The 20,631-nt window shown below is 39.0% G+C and overlaps 2 pseudogenes; both read left to right on the top strand.

Moving 5' to 3' along the window:
• The first annotated feature begins 2,376 nt into the window (after window positions 1-2,376).
• LOC132241981 (protein SPT2 homolog) lies at window positions 2,377-4,648 on the top strand (annotated as a pseudogene).
• A 4,026-nt stretch (window positions 4,649-8,674) lies between these two features.
• Window positions 8,675-9,603, top strand: LOC132241980 (protein SET-like; annotated as a pseudogene).
• The last annotated feature ends 11,028 nt before the right edge of the window (window positions 9,604-20,631 follow it).

The raw sequence follows: 20,631 nt of genomic DNA, 5'->3' as shown, positions 1-20,631 counted from the left end.
TGTTATGAAGTGCTTGTGAATTTGGATATTCCTGGTAAAATGAAATTATTGATACAAAGTACTCTTTATTTACAGTAATGTTTGCTTTTTTTTGCCTTCAAGTCTCCTTCAAATAAAAATATACTTTTTATTTGGTTTATGTTTGCTTAATGTATTTTTTTTCCATTCTTTCACTTTTGATATCTTTGTACTCTTGGGTTTTCTGTAGCTTTCAGTTTTTATATTAGTTATGAGTAAAATGAGTTGACTATGGTTCAATATTTCCCCCCATTCAGTTGTTCCAATGTTCTTTATTATATAATGCATATTTTTCTACTGATCTAAGGAGATATTTTTATTTTACCAAATTTCCATATGTATTTGAGTCTATTACTGGACTTTGTTTTCTGTTCCATCAGTTTATCTATTTACAGAACATCGCCCATATTTTTAAATTATTGTAGCTTTAGAACACAATACTTTATTCTATCTGGTTGGGGTAGCTTTTATTCATTCATTTATTTTTTTCAGAATTTTATTTAAAAATATTTTTATTAATTTCAGAGAGGAAGGGAGAGGGAGACAGAAAAACATCAATGATGAGAAAGAATCATCAATCAGCTGTCTCCTGCACGCTCCCTACTGGGGAGATCAAGCCTGCAACCAGGGCATGTGCCCTGACCAGGAATCGAACTGTAATCTTCTGATTTGTGGGTCAACCACTGAGCCATGCTGGCTAGGCCAGAATTTCCTTTTTCATTTTTCATTTTAACATGTGAACTTAAATGAGCTTGTGTTGGTCTTAAAAATCTTGCTGATATTTTTTTAAAAAAATCAATGTTTTATTGATGTTTTACAGAGAGGAAGGAGGAAGGGAGAGGGATAGAGAGTTAGAAACATCGATGACACAGAAACATCGATCAGCTGCCTCCTGCACACCCCCTACTGGTACATGCCCTTGACCGGAATCGAACCTGGGACCTTTCAGTCTGCAAGCCGACGCTCTATCCACTGAGCCAAACTGGTTAGGGCTCTTGCTGATATTTTAATCAAATCATAACATGTTTATAATCAACATTGGGAGATTGACATCATTATGATTTTTCTTCCCAAGAATATGATGTTACTGTCCAGTTGTTCCAGGTCTGTTATTGGGCAGCATTTTAAAGTTTTATTTCTAAAGATTGTGCACATTTTTGTTAAGATCATTCCTGGGCATCTCCTGTGTTTGGTTGCCATGGTACGTTTTCTTTGATTATATATTTCATGTACTGTTTTAAAGGATATGTAAACGGTGTCTCAAAATTCACGCAAGAAGTAATTTTGATAGAAAACACAGGCTTATAATTAAAAATTGTAAATTTTTATTGATTCATAAAGGATACAGTATAGGGTTATGTATGGAATAGCACATCAGGTAAATGGCCTCCACGGCTTTGCTGGCACATACGCAAAGCCGTGGTCTTCATTGGTCTTCATTGTCCCTGCTCCTGGGCCATCATTGGTCCTTGGGAATGCTTATCAAATTGAAGGGATTGAAATCAAAGGGCAACAGATATTAGAATCTGATTCAAAAACCAAGTAAAATTAGGCTTTTATGTTTTTTTTTGTTGTTGTTAATGCTCACGCAAAATTCAAATCTTGCGTGAATTTTGGGACACCCTTTATTTATATGCATGTTATCTCTCCCTTCCTCTCTGAAATAAATAAAAAAAGATATTAAATGAGTAAGATTATTGATTGTTAGTAAAAAATCAATATGAGCTTTTGTTTCTTCACCACATAAGCAAGTATTCAGACATTTTGGGAGTATCTGTCCATCACCATTTTCTGAACTAAGATTTTAAAAAATATATGGTCATATTAATTTTCAGAGAGCAAGGAAGGGAAAGGGAGAGAGAGACTGAAACATCGATGAGATAGAGCTATCATTTCAATCGGCAGCCTCCTGCATGCCCCCTTCTGGGGATTGAGCCCACAACCCTGGCATGTGCCCTGACCAGGAATTGAACCAGCGACCTCTTGGTGCCTGAGAGAATACTCAATCCACTGAGCCACACCAGCCAGGCTGAACTAAGATTTAACAATTAAACTAAAGTAACTTATTCTCAACTGAATGATTATGTCAATGAATGTGGAACAATCTACTCATTTATCTATGGATGTAAAACTTGTATTTAAAGTTTCAAAGGTGGGAGCCCAGCGTTGGACCTGCAAGCATATAAGCGGTTTCAGGAAGGGGGTGGGCAGACCACCTTGGACAGCGCCAAAAGTGGTGGTGCTGAGTAGAGGTAGGAAAGAGGCGGCCAGCCAGTTCATTTGGCTGCAGCTGGCCTCCGGGTAAGATGCATTTTCATCCCGCTCCAATAGGCGGCCCATCTATCCAGTTCGGTCAACATGGATTTCAGGGAAATTCTCATGATAGCTTCTAAAGGACAAGGAACCAACAGCACACGGAAAAGGTATAGTTTGGCAGTGGGTCCTGCCAAAAAGACCCAAAAGTTAAGGGTGTCCAATCAGCAGTGTGCAAGCTTTTCTCAAAAGAAAAGAGGAGGAGCTCAGAAGAAAAGCCATAGAGGAAAAGGACAAAAGAAGAACTACTCAAAAAGCGAATTGAGCTAAAACATGACAAGAAAGCAAGAGCTATGTCCAAGAGGACAAAGGACAATTTCCATGGTTTAATGGGATTCCTGTTGAGGAAAAGTCAAAGAAAAGACAGGCAATGGAAAGCCACACTAGTCAGGGAATAGACCAAGAGTATGAGATGGGAGAAGAGGAGAATTCTCAGAATATAATCAGGCAGCATCAGAGCAGGAGTAAGAAGAAGAGCAAGAACCTCCTCCCAAAGTTGAAAATAAACCACAGGTCCCCCTTAAAAGTGCACCACCATCATGACTTCACTGACCTACTCAGGCTGGCTGAGAAACAGCAGTGCAAACCAGTGGAAATCAAGGGAGTGAATAAAACCAGAAAAGTGGCCTATGCCTGCGCAAGCACTTAGGGAGGGAAGGAAGACATATGAAAAAGGAACCGGAGGCAGATGCAGGACTGCCTCTGACCAAAAGGTGCCCTCTCAGACAGAAGGTATGGGCACGAAACCTAGCAGAGTTTCTGGGGACAAGCATCCTTCCCCAAGGGCACTGCCCTTCCTCGCGCTGAGAAGAAATCCAGACCCAGCGCAGCTAATGAGAAACATTTAGGTTTGTTTGCATCCAAATCCATGCCAGGAGAGAGGCCCAAAGTAGGATCTAGCAACTGCTCCCAACCCTCGTTTCGGGAGGACCGTGACAGGCCTGTTTTCAATGGGGCTGGAAAGACCCACTCGAGCACCTATTCACCAAGTGTTCCAAAGGCTTCTGCTAACGGGACTCAGAAATCTGTTACTGAGCACAAAGCCATAAATCTCACCCCGTCCTAGCCATTCCAGACCTGGACCCGTGGTCACCCCACATAAGGCTAAGAGTCCAGGTGTCAGGCAGCCAGGCAGCTCCAGCCCAGCTCCTGGGCAGCCCAGCACAGAGAGTGTTTGGCCTACAGTTAGTTCTGGCTCCATGCCCAGGTGCCAGGATGGCAGCCCCAGCTCAGGACCTGAGTGATCATTCAGTGGGACCAAGAGGCCAGCCAGTGACTCAGATCCTCCTGGAAGGACAGGCAGTAGTACAGGGGGCTCTGGACGACCCATCAGTGGCTCAGGTGGTTCTGGGAAGTCAGAGGTCAGTTCTGGTGGCCCTGGGTGGCCTATGCACAGTCCGCATGACCGATGACCAGTGAGTGGCTCAATCACCCCCCTCTCCCCCCGTCCCCCGCCGGGAGGTCAGTCAGTGGCCCTGAGGGATCAGTAAGTGGCTTAGTTCCGCTGGATAGCCTATCAGCAGTTCAGGCCCTAGAAGACCAGTGAGCAGCTTGGGACCTGGGTGAAGAGTTAGTAGCTCAGATCCTCCCCATAAGCCCAAATGCACTTTTGTCTCAGAAACGGTGTCTTCTAAGAATATCATTACCCAGCCCAGCAATGGATAGATGAATGGAATGAAGCCTTCCTTAGCTGGCTGCAGATCTGCCCAAGGTCCTGAAAAGTTCCCTTCCCTAGAGGTTACAAAAGACCATGAGAACGTGAAGACGAGGAACATGAGGACTATGACTCCGAAATGGAAGATTTTATCGAAGATGAAGGAGAATCTCGGGAAAAAATATCCAAGCACATTCTTTGTCTATGACCGAAAAAAATACAAAGATGAGAGTGATTATGTCTTATGTTACATAGAGAGTAGTTGGAGAGAACAGCAGAAGGAAGAAGCAAAGAGTTTAAGACCCGGTATGCAAGAGGACTTTGAGGGAATGAGACGAGAGGAAGAAGCAATGAAATGCAGAGAGGTCAAGGAGCTGAAAAGACGTTAGCTGCTGCTTTTATTTATTTTTGTGAAACTCTGGAGACACTCTACTGCAAAGAAGTCCTGCCTTCGGACTGAAGCAGCCCATTATCACTTTAGATTTATACTTGGGACCTCACGGACAAGGAATGGATACTATATATTTTGAGAATAAAGTATTTGAAAATACTTTTGGGGGTAAAAGCTGTAGTGCAGATGACATAATGCCCAGTGAGTGCTCTTAGGAACTTAACTGCTCACAGGTGCCGGCCTTGATCCTGATGAGTTATGCACTCTAACATGGGGCCCACTCAACAATCAGCCAATCTTCTTTTGTTCCTTTGCTATTTTATTTTTTTAAATTAATTAATTTATTTTTTAATTGCTTAAAGTATTACAAAGGGTATTACATATGTCTCCTTTTTTTTCCCCCGCCCTTGACAGTCCCCTGGCCTCCCCTACCCCCCAGTGTCTTATGTCCATTGGTTATGCTTATATGCATGCATACAAGTCCTTCGGTTGATCTCTTACCCCCCTCCCTCCTGCCCCCCAACCCTCCCTGGCCTTCCCGCTGCAGTTTGAAAATCTGTTTGAGGCAGCTTGGCCTCTGTATCTATCATTGTTCAAAAGTTTATAATGGTCTCTATTATCCATGAATGAGTGAGATCATGTGGTATTTTTCCTTCATTGACTGGCTTATTTCACTTAGCATAATGCTCTCCAGTTCCATCCATGCCGTTGCAAATGGTAAGAGTTCCTTCCTTTTTAGAGCAGCATAGTATTCCATCGTGTAGATGTACCACAGTTTTCTAATCCATTCATCTACTGATGGGCACTTAGGCTGTTTCCAGATCTTAGCTATGGTGAATTGTGCTGCTATGAACATAGGGGTGCATATATTCTTTCTGATTGGTGTTTCTGGTTTCTTGGGATATATTCCTAGAAGTGGGATCACAGGGTCAAATGGGAGTTCCATTTTCAGTTTTTTGAGGAAACTCCATACTGTCTTCCATAGTGGCTGCACCAGTCTGCATTCCCACCAGCAGTGCACAAGTGTTCCTTTTTCTCCACATCCTCTCCAGCACTTGTCATTTGTTGATTTGTTGATGATAGCCATTCTGACAGGTGTGAGATGGTACCTCATTGTTGTTTTGATTTGCATCTCTCGGATGATTAGTGACTTTGAGCATGTTTTCATATGTCTCTTGGCTTTCTGAATGTCCTCTTTTGAAAGGTGTCTATTTAGGTCCTTTGCCCATTTTTTGATTGGATTGTTTATCTTCCTTTTGTTAAGTTGTATGAGGTCCCTATAAATTTTGGAAATTAGGCCCTTTTCAGATATGACATTGGCAAATATGTTTTCCCATGCAGTGGGTTTTCTCGTTGTTTTGTTGATGGTTTCTTTTGCTGTGCAGAAGCTTTTTATTTTGATTTAGTCCCATTTGTTCATTTTCTCTTTAGTTTCAAGTGCCCTCCTTTGCTATTTTAAAAAGGGAAAAAGATTGCCTCTTGACTTCCATAATTCTGCTGATGGGTGAGTAGGGCAATGGCCGGCTCCCAATCAAACTTATTTTGTCTTTTTATGAGTAATCTGTCCCTTCCATGAATGTTGCCAGCAATAAAGTCACCTGTTCTAATCTATATGTTTGGATTGAGAACTTGAAAATGTAGAGTAGGCTTTATAATTATATGGATGTCATCGCTGTGGCTTTGAAGTAAAAAGTGGAATAAAGTATAATGTATTCTATATTCATGGATTGGATGCTGAGCATTCTTATTCACTGATTTAGGTGATTAGGCAATTAACCAAAAAAATTTCAAGTTAAAAAACAAGTTATTCCATTTGGTGTAAGAATATTCTTTTCCAAATTTTTCTTTCAGATTTATTGTAAAATAGATAATGTTATTGTGCTGATTTTATTTAAAAAGTCATTTTATATTGTAGAAAAAACATATTATTCAAAGATTAAAGTTGAAAGAGTAATAGTTTAAAAAAATAATCTATTATTTTTAATAGATTTAAGGCTCCTCTTACTCCCCCATTATAAAGATATTTTGGAATCCAAAGTGTGCCTGTATCTCTTGATGTTAATGACTTTGCATTTTTATCTTAAAATTCCTTAGCAATTAATGGAAAAAACCAAAAACTAAATTCATGTGTATCAAGAGGAAATAAATAAATAAAGTTTCAAAGGTGGGAAGGAAGAGTACCAAAATTTTGCATTGGACATACTGATTTTAAGCTCATTGTTAAGAAATAAAAATGAGAAAGACCCTACAATTGTCTCCCATTCCTTTCTAAAAGATTTAGTTGGAAAAAACTGGTGTAGAAAGATAACTTTACCAGGAGTTTCTCTTATTTTTTAAAAATTCTTTATTGTTTAGAGTATTACATATGTCTTCTTTTCCCCCTATTGAACTCTACCCGCTGCTCCCACCCCCCCTCCCCAGCACATGCCCTCACTCCCTACAGTCTGTGTTCATTGATTATGCTTATATGCATACATACAAGTCCTTTGGTTGATCTCTTACCCCACCCTCGTACCCTCCCCTGCCTTCCCTCTGAGGTTGGATGGTCTGTTCAATGCTTCCAAGTCTCTGGATCTATTTTTGTTCATCAGTTTATGTTGTTCAGTATATTCCACAAATGAGTTATATCATGTGATATTTATCTTTCTCTGACTGAGTTATTTCGCTTAGCATAATGCTCTCCAGGACCATCCATGCTGTTGCGAATGGTAGGAGTTTCTTCCTTTTTACAGCAGAGTAGTATTCCATTGTGTAGATGTACCACAATTTTTTAATCCACTCATCTGCTGATGGACATTTAGGCTGTTTCCAAATCTTAGCTATTGTAAATTGCACTGCTATGAACATAGGAGCACGTATATCCTTTCTGATTAGTGTTTCTAGTTTCGTGGGATATATTCCTAGAAGTGGGATCACTGGGTCAAATGGGTGTTCCATATTTAGTTTTTTGAGGGAACTCCATACTTTTCTCCACAGTGGCTGCGGCTGCACCAGTCTGCATTCCCACCAGCAGTGCACGAGGGTTCCTTTTTCTCCACATCCTCTCCAGCACTTGTCATTTGTTGATTTGTTGATAGCCAGTCTGACAGGTGTGAGATGGTACCACATTGTCGTTTTGATTTGCATCTCTCAGATAATTAGTGACTTTGAGCATGTTTTCATATGTCTCTTGGCCTTCCTCATGTCTTCTTTCAAAAAGTATCTATTTAGGTCCTGTGCCCATTTTCTGATTGGGTTGTTTATCTTCCTTTTGTTAAGTTGTATAAGTTCCCTGTAAATGTTAGAGATTAAATGCTTTTTGAAGATAACATTGGCAAATATGTGCTTCCATGCAGTGGGCTTTCTTGTTGTTTTGTTGATGGTTTCTTTTGCTGTGCAGAAGCTTTTTATTTTGATGTAGTCCCATTTGTTTATTTTCTCTTTAGTTTCCATTGCCCTAGGAGTTGTATCAGTGAAGATATTGCTTCGGTACATGTCTGAAATTTTGCTGCCTATGGGTTCTTCTAAGATTTTTATGGTTTCACGTCTCCCATTTAAGTCCTTTATCCATTTTGAGTTTATCTTTGTGTATGGTGTAAGTTGGTGGTCTAGTTTCTTTCTTTTTTTTAATGTATCTGTCCAATTTTCCCAACACCATTTATTGAAGAGACTTTCTTGACTTCATTCTATGCTCTTGCCTCCTTTGTCAAATATTGATTAAGCGTAGTGGTTTGGGTCAATTTCTGGGTTCTCTATTCTAGTCCATTGGTCTATATGTCTGTTCTTGTGCCAGTACCAGGCAGTTTTGAGAACAGTGGCTTTGTAATACAGCTTGATATCTGGTATTGAGATCCCTCCTACTTTGTTCTTTTTCAGGATTGCTGCAGCTATTCGGGGTCTTTTTTTTTATTCCAGATGAATTTTTGGAGAGTTTGTTCTAGGTCTGTGAAATATACTGTTGGTATATTAATGGGGAGTGCATTGAATCTATAGATTGCTTTGGATAGTATGGACATTTTAATGATGTTGATTCCACCAATCCATGAACACGGTATGTTCTTCCATCTGTTTATGTCTTCCTTTATCTCTCTATCTCTTTTTTCAATGTTCTATAGTTTTATGAGTAGAGGTCTTTTACCTCCTTAGTTAAGTTTATTCCTAGGTATCTTTATTTTTGTGTGAAATAGTAAATGGGATTTTTAAAATCTCTCTTTCTGTAAGTTCACTATTGGTGTATAAAAATGCCATAGAATAGTGCTCAGTGTGCCTTCGAGCCCAGAGACTTCCCAGCATTCAGATACTTGGACTTTCCTCACAGCATGGCCCCCAAACTCCAGTCCTTGCTCCAACCTCAAATGAAGAAACTGAAACTGCCTCCAGCCCCCAACCAGGAGAGGAAGCTGACCCTTAGGATGTGCCAAAGGGAGAAAAAGAACAGCAAGAAGTGATTGAACATATTGATGAAGTACAAAATGAAATAGACAGCCTTAATGAATAAGCCAGTGAGGAGATTTTAAAAGTAGAACAGAAATATAACAATCTCCACCAACCATTTTTTCAGAAGAGGTCAGAATTAATTGCCAAAATCCCACATTTTTGGGTAACAACATTTGTCACCCATCCACAGGTGTCTTCACTGTTTGGGGAAGAGGGGGAAGAGGCACTGCATTATTTGACAAGAGTTGAAGTGACAGAATTTGAAGATATTAAATCAGGTTACAGAATAGATGTTTATTTTGATGAAAATCCTTACTTCGGAAATAAAGTTCTCTCCAAGGAGTTTCATCTGAATGAGAGTGGTGATCCATCTCAAAGTCCACTGAAATCAAATAGAAATCTGCAAAGGATTTGATGAAACATTCAAGTCAAACACAGAATAATGCCAGCAGGAAGTGACAGCATGAAGAACCAGAAAGCTTCTTTACTTGGTTACTGACCATTCTGATGCAGGTGCAGATGAGTTAGGAGAAGTCATCAAAGATGACATTTGGCCAAATCCATCACAGTACTACTTGGTTCCTGACATGGATGATGATGGGGAAGGGGAAGAAGAAGAAGAAGATGATGATGATGAAGAAGAAGAAGAGGAGGAAGGGTTGGAAGATATTGATGAAGAAGGGGAGGAGGATGAAGGTGAAGAAGATGAAGATGATGAGGGGAAAGAAGGAGAGGAAGATGAAGGAGAAGATCTCTAATGAACACTTATGGATTCCAACCTTTTTTAATTTTCTCCAGTCCCTGGGAGCTAGTTGCAGTCTTTTTTTTTCCCCCCATTTTCTTCCCCCACCCCTGTGCTCAGTCACCCTGTTTTTGAGGTCTCTTTTCTCTCCTTTACACCATCTTTACAATATGGTTCTCACCTTCTTTGGGTGGGGGGGGGGGTATGCCTTGAGCAGAATACAGTGGGAAAAGAATCTTTGTCCCTTTCTGTTCTAAATTCATTTTTATCCCTTCCTGTCTCAAGAACAACTTAATGGAATCAATACCACCATGCTCTGTGGGAAAAAGAAAAACCTCCTGCTCCCTTAGTTCTGCTGGGAGCTGGAGGTGGCTAGGCCCCTGTGTAGTAGTGCATAGAATTCTAGCTTTTTCCCTCCATTCTCTGTATTGGACTCAGAGATTACTCTATGTGAATATGGACAGTTAGCATTTACCAACATGTATCTGTCTACTTTCTCTTGTTTTAAAAAAGAAAACAAAACTTAAAAAAGGGGGGGGATTATAGAAGTTCAGCAAGTGTGGGTTTGAGATGTTTGGGTGGATTAAGTGGGCATTTTGAAAACATGGCTTCTCCTTTGGCATGTTTAATTCTGATGTTTAACAGGCATCATTGCAGTCTAAGATGACACGTTTAAAATAGAGTTCTCTCCTAATGATTACTAGAGCCCTGCCACTCAGTGGGAGAATAAGCAGAACCTGTAGGATCTTATTCGGAATTGACTTTTCTCTATTGTAATTTTGTTCCTGTTTATTTTTAAATTTTCTTTTTGTATCACTGGAAAGGAAAGATAATGCTCAGTTTTAAACATTAAAAGTGTACAAGTTGGCCCTAACCAGTTTAGCTCAGTGAATAGTGCATCAACCTGCGGACTGAAACTTCCCAGGTTTGATTCCGGTCAGGGGCATGTACCTTGGTTGCGGGCACATGCCCAGTGGGAGGTGTGCAGGAGGCAGCTGATCTATGTTTCTCTCATCAATGTTTCTAACTCTCTATCCTTCTCCCTTCCTCTCTGTAAAAAAATCAATAAAATATATTTTAAAAAAGTGTACAAGTCGCTTTGTTACAATAAAACTAGATGTGTACAAAAAAATGCCATAGATTTTCTGGCATTAATTTTGTATCCTGCTACATTGCCGAATTCGTTTATTAGGTCTAATAATTTTTTGATGGCGTCTTTAGGGCTTTCTAAGTACAGTATCTTGTCGTCTGCGAATAATGACAATTTTACTTCTTCTTTTCCAATTTGGATACCTTTTATTTCTTCTTGTCTAATCGCAATGGCTAATACTTCCAGTACTATGTCGAACAGAAGTGGTGAAAGTGGGCATTCCTGTTTTGTTCCTGTTCTTAGGGGAAATGATTTTAGTTTTTGCCCATTGAGTGTGATGTGGGCTGTAGGTTTGTCATATAAGGCTTTTATTATGTTGAGGTATGATCCTTCTATTCCCACTTTGCTGAGCATTTTTATCAGAAAAGGGTGTTGGACTTTGTCAAATGCCTTTTATGCATCAATTGATATGATTATGTGATTTTTTTGTTTCTCAATTTGTTTATGTGATGCATCATGTTCATTGATTTGTGGGTATTGTACCAACCTTGCATCCCTGGAATAAATCCCACTTGGTCATGGTGTAGGATCTTTCTAATGTCAAGCTGGATCCAGTTTACCAGAATTTTGTTGAGGATTTTAGCATCTATGTTCATTAAGGATATTGGCCTGTTATTCTCTTTCTTTGTGGTGTCTTTATCTGGGTTTGGGATTAGGGTAATCCTGGCTTCAGAGAAAGAGCTTGGAAGTATGCCTTCCTCTTGAATTTTTTGGAATAGTCTGAGAAGGATTGGCTTTAGTTCTTCTTTGAATGTTTGGTAAAACTCCCCTGTGAAGCCATCTGGTCCTGGGCTTTTGTTTGCTGGAAGCTTTTTGTACTGTTTCAATTTCATCAGTAGTTATTGGCCTATTCAGGTTTTTTTATTCTTCCTTATTGGGTTTTGGAAGCTTGTATTTTTCTAGGAATGTGTCCATTTTTTGTTTATTTTGGTCCTCTCTTTTTGTTTCTTGGGGAGCCTGGGTAGAGGTTCATCAATCTTATTTATCCTTTCAAAGAACAAGCTCTTGGTTTCATGGATCTTTTTATTGTGTGTGTGTGTGTGTGTGTGTGTGTGTGTGTGTGTGTATGTGTGTGTGATTTATTTCTACTCTGATCTTTATTATCTCCTTCCTTCTGGTTACTGTGGGCTTTTCTTTTTTATTATTAATAAATCTTTATTGTTCGGATTATTACAGATGTTCCTCTTTTCCTCCCCATATCTCCCCTCCACCTGGTTCCCACCCCACCCCATGCCCTTACCCCCTGCCACTATCCTCATCCATAGGTGTAAGATTTTTATCCAGTCTCTTCCTGCAACCCCACACCTCCTTCCTCCCAAGAATTGTCAGTCCACTCCCTTTCTATGCCTCTGCTTCTATTATATTCACCAGTTTATTCTGACTTAATTTTTAGGTTCTCTTGTTGATAGATATTTATTTGTTGTCACTTTGTTGTTCATAATTTTTATCTTTACCTTTTTCTTCTTCCTCCTCTTCTTAAAGAATATCCTTCAGCATTTCATATAATCCTGGTTTGGTGGTGACGAACTCCTTTAGCTTTTTCTTGTCTGTGAAGGTCTTTATCTGACCTTCAATTCTCCATGATAGTTTTGCTGGGTAGAGTAATCTTGGGTGTAGGTTATTGCTATTCATCACTTTGAATATTTCTTGCCACTCCCTTCTGGCCTACATAGTTTCTGTTGAGAAATCAGCTGACAGTCATATGGGTACTCCCGTGTAGGTAACTAACTGTTTTTCTCTTGCTGCTTTTAAGATTCTCTCTTTGTCTTTAGCCCTTGGCATTTTAATTATGATGTGTCTTGGTGTGGTCCTCTTTGGAGTCTTCTTATTTGGGGTTCTCTTCACTTCCTGGACTTGTAAGTCTATTTCTTTCATCAGGTAGGGGAAGTTTTCTGTTATGATTTCTTCTAATAGGCTTTCAGTATCTTGCTCTCTCTCTTCTTCTGGCACCCCCATAATTCAGATGTTGGTACATTTGAAGTTGTCCCAGAGGCTCCTTACACTATCTCCATATTTTTGGATTCTTTTTCCTTTTTGCTTTTCCGGATGAGTGTTTTTTGCTTCTTCATATTTCAAATCTTTGACTTGATTCTTGGGATCCTCTAGTCTGCTGTTGGATCTCTGTATAATATTTTTAATTTCAGTCAGTGTATGTTTAATTTATGACTTGTCCTTTTCCATTATTTTGGCATTCTCATTAAGATCCTTGAAGGTCTCACTAAGTTCCTCAGATGTTTGTAAAAGGTTCTTGAGTAGCCTTATAACTGTGGTTTTGAACTCTATGTCCTCCATTAGTTTGCTTTCCTCCATTTCTTTCATTTGTGATATGTTTCTTTGTCTCCGCATTTTTGGCTGACTGGAGGACCCTCTGTGTCTACAGTGGAAGAACTGCTATGCTGGAGACACCCTTATGGGGTAGGACTTGCTTCAGTGGGGCTTTGGTGCTCACTGAGTCTGCTTCTTGAGTGTGTCCCTTATGGGTGTGAGGAGTTGAAATCTGGTATCTGGCCAGGGGTACCCTGGCTTCTGGATCTCTAAGTCAACCACTCTGTGAGTCCACCCAGCCGGAGCTACAGCGATATCAGCAGATTTCTCCTCTTAGTTTGGGGTTTGGAGATTTTGGAGCTCTCTGACCCAGCTCAGTTTGTTGGGTTTGGCTGCAAAAGCACAGGTGGTTCCTTTGCGCCACTTAGCACAGCTTGGATGGGGATGTAAATTGAGTAGGGCAGGGTCTCAGAGAATCACCAGGGCAGAGCAAACAGCAATGGCTGTCGTCAGTATCTCCGCGACTCCGTGCCTCTGTGTCCCCCAGTCCCTCTGCATCCCTGAGTCCCGCACCCTCAAAGCAACAATGATCCCTGCGAGCAGCTCTGTGAGAAAGCCACCCTCACATTCCCACCTGCTGCAAGACAGTCCAGTTTCTCCCCGTAGGAGTCTGGGACCCCAGAGTATCACCGTAAATGAGTTCAGTGCATTCTAGAGCTTGTATCCCCTTCCAATTGAAAAAAAAAAATGCACACCCAGGTGCAGTCCGGTTTGCTGGCACCTCTGTACCTCTGTTCTTGGTGCCTCTGCACCTTCTACCTAGTCTCAATGTGCTTTTTTATTTCCTTTCAGTTGTAGAACTTCCACTCAGCCAGCTTTCCCATGGTTCTGGATGCTAGCTGCTTTGTCTTATAGTTGTAGTTTTAATGTTGTTGTGGGGGGAGGCACGTACAGGTTTATACCTTATGCCGCCATCTTGGTTCTCCTGGGCTTTTCTTGTTGCTCTCTTTCTAATTCTTTAAGTTGCAAGGTTAAATAATTTATTATAATTTTTTTTTGAGGTAGACCTGTAGAGCTATGAACTTCCCCCTTAGGACTGCTTTCATTGTTTCCCATAGATTTTGGATTGTTGTGTTTTCATTGTCATTTCTTTCCAGGATGCTTTTTATTTCTTCTTTGATCTCTTTGGTAACACAGTTATTGTTTAATAGCATGCTATTTAACCTTGAAGTGTTTGATTTTTTTCATTGTTTTTATTGTAGTTGATTTCTAGTTTTATGCCATTGTGATCTGATAAGACACTTGTTATGATTTCTATTCTCTTGAATTTGAAGAGATTTTGCCTGTGTCCTAATATGTGGTCTATCTTTGAAAATGTCCTTGTGTGCACTTGAGAAGAATGTATATTCTGTAGCTTTGGGGTGAAATGTTCTGAAGATGTCAATTAAGTCCATCTGATCTAGTGAGTCATTTAGGATTGCTGTTTCTTTGCTAATTTTTTTGTTTAGGGTATTTATCCAGTAGTGTTAGTGGGGTATTAAAGTCCCCTACTATGAATGTATTGCTATCAGTCTCTCCCTTCGTATCTTCCAAAAGTAGTTTTATGTATTTGGGTGCTCATGTATTGGGTGCATGTATGTTTACCAGAGTTATAGCCTCTTGTTGAATTTCTCCATTTAGCATTATGTAGTGTCCTTTCTTATCTCTTGTTATAGCCTTTACTTTGAGGTCTATTTTGTCAGCTATAAGTATTGAAACCCCAGCTTTTTTTTTTTTTTTCATTTCCATTAGCCTGAAATTTTTTCCCCATCCCTTCACTATCAGTCTGTGTAAATCCTTTTTTCTAAGGTAGGTCTCTTGTAGGCAGCAAATATATGAGTCATGTTTTTTTATCCATTCAGCTACCCTATGTCTTTTGATTGGAGCACTTAATCCATTTACATTTAATGTTATTATTATTGATAAACACTTGTTTCTTATCATCTTTATTCTTAATGTTTATCTTTCTTCTTGCCTTTCTGTTTTTGTTTTGTTTTGTTTTGTTTGTTTTTTTTACAGCAGTCCCTTTAGCATTTCTTGCATTGCTGGATTGATGGTAATAAACTCCCTTAGCCCTTTTTTGTCTGTGAAGCTCCTGATTACAGCTTCAATTTTGAATGATAGCCTTGTTGGGTATAGTATTCTTGGATACAGTCCCTTGCTTTGCATTACTTTGCATATTTCAATTCATTCCCTTCTAGCCTGGTGTGTTTCCATTGAGAAATCAGTTGATATTTTAATGGGAGATCCCTTTTAGGTAACTCTCTGTCTCTCTCTGGCAGCCTTTAAGATTCTTAGTTTGTCGTTGCTGTTTACCAATTTAATTATGGTGTGCCCTGGTGTTGGTCTTTTGGGGTTCATCTTGTTTGGCACTCTATGTGCTTCTTGGACTTACATGTTTTTTTTTTTCTTGCCAATATAAGGGAAGTTTTCCGTCATTATTTCTTTAAACAGGTTTCCGATTCCTTGCTCTGCTTCCTCTCCTTCTGGTACCCCTATTATGTGGATGTCATTTCATTTTGTGTTGTCCCAAACCTCCCTTAGGCTCTCCTCTTGCTTTTTAAGTTTTCTTTCCAGTTGCTGCTGTGTTTGTGTGATTTTTCCTGCCTTGTCTTCTAATTCGCTGATGTGGTCCTCAGCCTCTTCTCGTCTACTGTTTAAACCTTACATTGTGTTCTTTATTGCAGCTATGTCATTATTCATTTCCTCTTGTTTCCTTTTCATATAGGTGACATTCTTATTCAGCTCCTTATAATTTTCATTGAGTTGTGTGTATTTGTCATCCAGAGGTTTGAACATCCTTATAAAAATTACTCTGAATTCTTTCTCTGACATGTTACTTGCCTCAATTTCATTTAATTCCCTTTCTCGTCATTTCTCTTTTTCTTTCCTTTGTGGGTTTTTTTTTTTTTTGTCTCCCAATGTTTACTGTAATGTTTTAATTGTTTCTGTGCCCTAGATACAACTGATTTGCTACCCAGATTCTTTTAGGAGTGGTGCTACTGCTGTGATCTCTCAGGTCCTCTGGGCTTGGTGATCTAGTGGAGCTCCCTACTTGAGCTATTTGGGTTCTCTTAATGTAGTTGGATCTTTAATGTTAGTTTCTTTTTTTTTATTTTATATATATATTTTCATTGTTTTATTGCTTAAAGTATTACAAAGAGTATTATATATGTCTCCTTTTCCCCCCTTGACCTACCCCTAGCCTCCCATACCCCCCTGTGTCTTGTGTCCATTGGTTATGCTTATATGCATGCATAAAAGTCCTTCGATTGATCTCTTACCACCCCCCCAAACCCTCCCTGGCCTTCCCACTCTAGTTTGACTTTCTGTTCAATGTTGCTCTGCCTCTGTACCTATTTTTTCTCATCAGTTTATAATGGTCTTTATTATCCATAAATGAGTGAGATCATGTGGTATTTTTCCTTCATTGACTGGCTTATTTCACTTAGCATAATGTGCTCCAGTTCCATCCATGCTGTTGCAAATGGTAAGAGTTCCTTCTTTTTTACAGCAGCATAATATTCCATCGTGTAGATGTACCACAGTTTTCTAATCCATTCATCTTCTGATGGCACTTAGGTTGTTTCCAGATCTTCGCTATGGTGAATTGTGCTGCTAAAAAACATAGGGTGCATATATCCTTTCTGATTGGTGTTTCTGGTTTCTTGGGATATATTCCTAGAAGTGGGATCACAGGGTCAAGTGGGAGTTCCATTTTCAGTTTTTTGAGGAAACTCCATACTGTCTTCAATAGTAGCTGCACCATTCTGCATTCCCAACAGCAGTGCAGGAGTGTTCCTTTTCTCCACATCCTCTCCAGCACTTGTCGTTTGTTGATTTGTTGATGATAGCCATTCTGACAGGTGTGAGATGGTACCTCATTGTTGTTTTGATTTGCATTTCTCAGAAGATTAGTGACTTTGAGCATGTTTTCATATGTCCTCTTTTGAAAAGTGTCTACTTAGGTCCTTTGCCCATTTTTTGATTGGATTGTTTACCTTCCTTTTGTTAAGTTGTATGAGTTCCCCATAAAAGTTGGAGATTAAACCCATATCGGTGATAACATTGGCAAATATGTTCTCCCATGCAGTGGGCTTTCTTATTGTTTTGTTGATGGTTTCTTTTCCTGTGAAGAAGCTTTTTATTTTGATGTAGTCCCATTTGTTTATTTTCTCTTGAGTTTCCAATGCTCTAGGACCTGTATCGATGAAGAAATTGCTTCGGCATGTGTCTGAGATTTTGTTACCTTTGGATTCCTCTAGTATTTTTATATTTTCCCATCTTACATTTAAGTCCTTTATCCATTTTGAGTTTATTTTTCTGTATGGTGTAAGTTGGTGGTCGAGTTTAATTTTTTTGCATGTATCTGTCCAATTTTCTCAACACCATTTATTGAAGAGACTGTCTTGACCCCATTGTATGTTCTTGCCTCCTTTGTCAAATATTAATTGAGCATATTGGTTCAGGTCGATTTCTGGGCTCTCTATTCCATTCCATTGATCTATATGTCTGTTCTTGTGACAGTACCAGGCAGTTTTGAGAACAGTGTCTTTGTAATACAGCTTGATATCTGGTATTGAGATCCCTCCTACGTTGTTCTTCTTTCCCAGGATTGCCACATCTATTCGGGGTCTTTTCTTATTCCAGATGAATTTTTGGAGGGTTTTTTCTAGGTCTGTGAAATATACTGTTGGTATTTTAATGGGAAGTGCATTGAATTTATAGATTGCTTTGGGTAATATGGACCTTTTAATGATGTTGATTTTACCAATCAAAGAACATGGTATGTTCTTCCATCTGTTTATGCCTTCCTCTATCTCTTTTTTCAACGTCCTGTAGTTTTCTGAGTAGAGGTATTTTACCACTTTAGTTAAGTTTACTCCTAGGTATCATAATTTTTTTGGTGCAATGGTAAATGGGATTTCTATTTTAGTGTCTCTTTCTGTAAGTTCACAATTGGCTTATAGAAATGTCATATATTTCTTGGCATTAATTTTGTATCCTGCTACATTGCCGAATTCACTTATTAAGTCTAATAGTTTTTTGATGGAGTCTTTATAGTTTTTATGTATAATATCATGTCATCTGTGAATAATGACAATTTTACTTCTTCTTTTCCAATTTGTATGCCTTTTATTTCTTCTTCTTGTCTGATAGCTTTGGCTAGCTTTCACCACTATGTCGAATAGTAATGGTGAAAGCAGGCATCCCTGTCTTATTCCTGTTCATAAGGGAAATGGTTTTACTTTTTGCCCATTGAGTATGATGTTGGCTGTGGGTTTGTCAATAAGGCTTTTTTTATGTTGAGGTATGATCCCTCTAGTCCCACTTTGCTGAGTGTTGTTTTTTTTGTTTGTTTGTTTGTTTTGTTTTGTTTTGTTTTATCAGGAAAAGGTGTTGGACTTTTTCAAATGCCTTTTCTGTATCAATTGATATGATTATATGATTTTTGTCTTTGAATTTGTTTATGGGATGTATCACGTTTATTGATTTGCAGATATTGTACCAGCCTTGCATTCCTAGAATAAATCCCACTTGGTCTGTGTAGGGTCTTTCTAAAGTAATGCTGGATCCGGTTTGCTAGAATTTTGTTGAGGATTTTGGCATCTATGTTCATCAGGGATACTGACCTGTATTTCTATTTCTTTGTGGTGTCTTTATCTGGTTTTGGGAAGTATGCCTTCTTCTTGAATTTTTTGGGATAGTCTGAGAAGGTTTGGCTTTAGTTCTTCTTTGAATGTTTAGTAAAACTCATCTGTGAAGCCACCTGGTCCAGGGCTTTTGTTTACTGGAAGCTTTTTGATTACTCTTTCAATTTCATCAGTAGTTATTGGCCTCTTCAGGTTGTTTGATTATTCCTGATTGAATTTTGGAAGCTTGTATTTTTCTAGGAATGTGTCCTTTTCATAAAGGTTGTCCAGTTTGTTGGAGTAGAGTTGTCCATAGTCTTTTTTGACAATCTTTTGTATATCAGTAGGGTCAGTTGTTACTTCACCTCTTTCATTTCTGATTTTGTTTATTTGGGTCCTCTCTCTTTGTTTCCTGGTGAGCCTGGCGAGAGGTTCATCAATATTGTTAATCCTTTCAAAGAACCAGCTCTTGGTTTCATTGATCTTTTGTATTGTTGTTTTTGGCCTCTATGTTGTTTATTTCTGCTTTGATCTTTATTATTTCCTTCCTTCTGGATACTGTGGGCTTTTCTTGTTTCTCTCTTTCTACCTCTTTGAGCTGTAGGGTTAGATCTTTTATTGCCAGTTTTTCTTGTTTTTTGAGGTAGGCCTGTAGAGCTATGAACTTCCCTCTCAGGACTGCTTTCATTGTGTCCCACAGATTTTGGATTGTTGTGTTTTCATTCTCATATGTTTTCAGCATGCTTGCTATTTCTTCTTTAATCTCTCTGGTAACCCAGTCATTGCTTAATAGCATGCTATTTAGCCTCCAAGTGTTTGATTTTTTTTCATGTTTTTATTGTAGTTGATTTCTAATTTTATGCCATTGTGATCTGAGAAGATGCTTGATATGATTTCTATTCTCTTGAATTTGAAGAGACTTTGCCTGTGCCCTAATATATTGTCTATCTTTGAAAATGTCCCAGGTGCACTGGAGAAGAATGTATATTCTGTAGATTTGGGGTGAAGTATTCTGGAAATATCAATTACGTCCATCTGATCTAGTGAGTCATTTAGGATTGATGTTTCTTTGCTGATTTTTTGTTTAGAGGATTTATCCAGTGGTGTCAGTGGGGTATTAAAGTCCCCTACTATGACTTTATTGCTAATTATCTCTCCCTTGATATCTTCCAGAAGGTGTTTATGTATTTGGGTGCTCCTGTATTGGGTGCATATATGTTTAGCAGAGTTATATATTCTTGTTGAATTGCTCCTTTTAGTATTATGTAGTGGCCTTCCTTATCTCTTGTTATGGCCTTTACTTTGAGGTCTATTTTGTCAGCTGTAAGTATTGCAACCCCAGCTTTTTTCTCATTTCCATTTGCCTGAAAAAGTTTTGTCCTTCCCTTCACTCTGTGTGAATCCTTTGTTAAGAGGTGGGTCTCCTGCAGACAGCAAATATATGGGTCATGTTTTTTTTATCCATTCAGCTACCCTGGGTCTTTTGATTGGAGCATTTAATCCATTTACATTTAATGTTATTATTGAAAAGTACTTGTTTGTGGTCATTTTTATTCTTAATGTTTGTGTTTCTTCTTGTCTTTCTGTTTCTTCTTTTTACAGCAGTCCCTTTAGCATTTTCTTGCATTGCTGGCTTGGTGGTAATACACTCTCTTAGACTTTTTTGTCTGTGAAACTCCTGATTCCACCTTCAATTTTGAATGATAGCCTTGCTGGGTATAGTTTTCTTGGATTCATTCCCTTGATTTGCATCCCTTTGTATATTTCATTCCATTCCCTTCTTGCCTGGTGTGTTTCTGTGGAGTAGTCAGCTGATATTCTAGTAGGAGATCCCTTGTAGGTAACTTTCTGTCTCTCTCTGGCAGTCTTTAAGATTCTTACTTTGTCGTTGGTGTTTGCCAGTTTAATTATGATGTGCCTTGGTGTTGGTCTTTTGGGGTTCATCTTGTTTGGCACTTTATGTGCTTCTTGGACTTATCTAGTTGTTTTCTTGTCAGTATCAGGGAAGTT

The sequence above is a fragment of the Myotis daubentonii genome, chromosome 9 (genome assembly GCF_963259705.1).
Source record: "Myotis daubentonii chromosome 9, mMyoDau2.1, whole genome shotgun sequence".
Lineage (NCBI taxonomy): Eukaryota > Metazoa > Chordata > Mammalia > Chiroptera > Vespertilionidae > Myotis > Myotis daubentonii.
The sequence above is the reverse complement of the archived record's forward strand: the minus strand, read 5'-3'. Positions and strand labels throughout refer to the sequence as shown.